General features: G+C 34.7%; 1 protein-coding gene across 1 annotated transcript in view; it reads right to left on the reverse strand.

The window, feature by feature from the left end:
• Window positions 1–2,500, reverse strand: part of prkar2b (protein kinase cAMP-dependent type II regulatory subunit beta) — a 32,405-nt gene that overhangs the window by 29,132 nt on the left and 773 nt on the right. The gene's annotated exons all lie outside the window — the stretch shown is intronic.

A 2,500-nucleotide genomic window follows, 5' to 3' on the forward strand; every position in this document is an offset into this window, starting at 1 on the left:
AATAATTCTTTGCATACATTAGAATTGGAATTTTGTTGTCTGACTGCTCATTTTGTCAATGAAAAAAGCATGTAGTTTTCATGCATGTGTGTGTGTGATGTTGCATTTCTCCTAATGCACACACAGAGCCTATAGAGTGATGATCCACAACACTAAAATACAATATAAATACCTGTTTTTTGGCCGACCGCTCATTTTGTAAAGTAAAAAAAAGTATTTTGTTATCATGCAAGTGTGTAAATATGCATAAAAGGCCAGTGTTTTATTCTAACACACAGTCAGGGCCTATAGTATACTACATAATTGCCATTTTTTGTCCGACCACTCATTTTATAAATTAAAGCCCTTTGTTTTCATGCATTTGTGTGTGTGTGTGATGTTGCATTTCTCATAATGCACACAAGGCCTATATAGTGTGCATTTATGATTATCCACAACATAAAAACCTTTTTTTTTTGTCTGACTGCTTATTTTGTACATTAAAAGAGCATTTCGTTGTCGTGCATGTGTGTGTGTGATGTTGCATTTCACCTAATGCACACACAGGGCCTATATAGTGTGCTTTTATGATGATTTACAACGCAAAAATGCAATATAAATGCCTGTTTTTTGTCCGACCGCTCATTTTATAAAGTAAAAAAAAGCATTTTGTTATCATGCAAGTGTGTCAATTTAGATTAAAGGCCAGTGTTTTACACACAGGGCCTATAGTGTGATAATCTACCACTTTAAAATACAATATGAATGCCATTTTGTTTGTCCAACCACTATTTTGTAAATTAAAGCCCTTCGTTTTCATGCATGCATGTGTGTGTGTGCGCGATGTTGCATTTCTCATAATGCACACACAAGGCCTATAGTGTGCATTTATGATGATCCACAACACTAACTACAACATAAAAACCTTTTTTTGTCTGACTGTTTTATTTTTTGTAAATTAAGAGCATTTTGTTGTCATGCATGTGTGTGTGTGTGATGTTGCATTTCACCTAATGCACACACAGGGCCTATATGGTGTGCTTTTATGATGATTTACAATGCAAAAATGCAATATAAATGCCTGTTTTTTGTCCGACCGCTCATTTTGTAAAGTAAAAAAAAGCATTTTGTTATCATGCAAGTGTGTAAATTTAGATTAAAGGCCAGTGTTTTACACACAGGGCCTATAGTGTGATGATCTACCACTCTAAAATACAATATGAATGCCATTTTTTTTGTCCGACCACTCATTTTATAAATGAAAGCCCTTCGTTTTCATGCATGTTTGTGTGTGTGTGCGCGATGTTGCATGTCTCATAATGCACAAACAGGGCCTATAGTGTGCATTTATGATGATCCACAACACTAAACTACAACATAAAAACCTTTTTTTGTCTGACTGTTTTGTTTTTTGTAAATTAAGAGCATTTTGTTGTCATGCATGTGTGTGTGTGATGTTGCATTTCACCTAATGCACACACAGGGCCTATATGGTGTGCTTTTATGATGATTTACAACGCAAAAATGCAATATAAATGCCTGTTTTTTGTCCGACCGCTCATTTTGTAAAGTAAAAAAAAGCATTTTGTTATCATGCAAGTGTGTAAATTTAGATTAAAGGCAAGTGTTTTACACACAGGGCCTATAGTGTGATGATCTACCACTCTAAAATACAATATGAATGCCATTTTTTTTGTCCGACCACTCATTTTATAAATGAAAGCCCTTCGTTTTCATGCATGTTTGTGTGTGTGTGATGTTGCATGTCTCATAATGCACAAACAGGGCCTATAGTGTGCATTTATGATGATCCACAACACTAAACTACAACATAAAAACCTTCTTTTGTCTGACTGTTTTGTTTTTTGTAAATTAAGAGCATTTCGTTGTCGTGCATGTGTGTGTGTGTGATGTTGCATTTCACCTAATGCACACACAGGGCCTATATGGTGTGCTTTTATGATGATTTACAATGCAAAAATGCAATATAAATGCCTGTTTTTTGTCCGACCGCTCATTTTGTAAAGTAAAAAAAAGCATTTTGTTATCATGCAAGTGTGTAAATTTAGATTAAAGGCCAGTGTTTTACACAAAGGGCCTATATTGTGATGATCCACAACTCTAAAATACAATATGAATGCCATTTTTTTTGTCCAACCACTATTTTGTAAATGAAAGCCCTTCGTTTTCATGCATGTTTGTGTGTGTGTGATGTTGCATTTCTCATAATGCACACAAGGCCTATATAGTGTGCATTTATGATGATCCACAACACTAAACTACAACATAAAAGCCTTTTTTTGTCTGATTTTGTAAATTAAAAGAGCATTTCAATGTTGCATTTCACCAAATGCACACACAGGGCCTATATAGTGTGCTTTTATGATGATCTACAACGCAAAAATACAATATAAATGCCGTTATATGTCTGACCACTCATTTTTAAATGAAAAAGCATGTAGTTTTCATACATGTGTGTGTGTGTGATGTTGCATTTCTCCTAATGCACAAACAGGGCCTA

This window comes from Danio rerio, chromosome 25 (assembly GCF_049306965.1).
Source record: "Danio rerio strain Tuebingen ecotype United States chromosome 25, GRCz12tu, whole genome shotgun sequence".
NCBI classification, from domain to species: domain Eukaryota; kingdom Metazoa; phylum Chordata; class Actinopteri; order Cypriniformes; family Danionidae; genus Danio; species Danio rerio.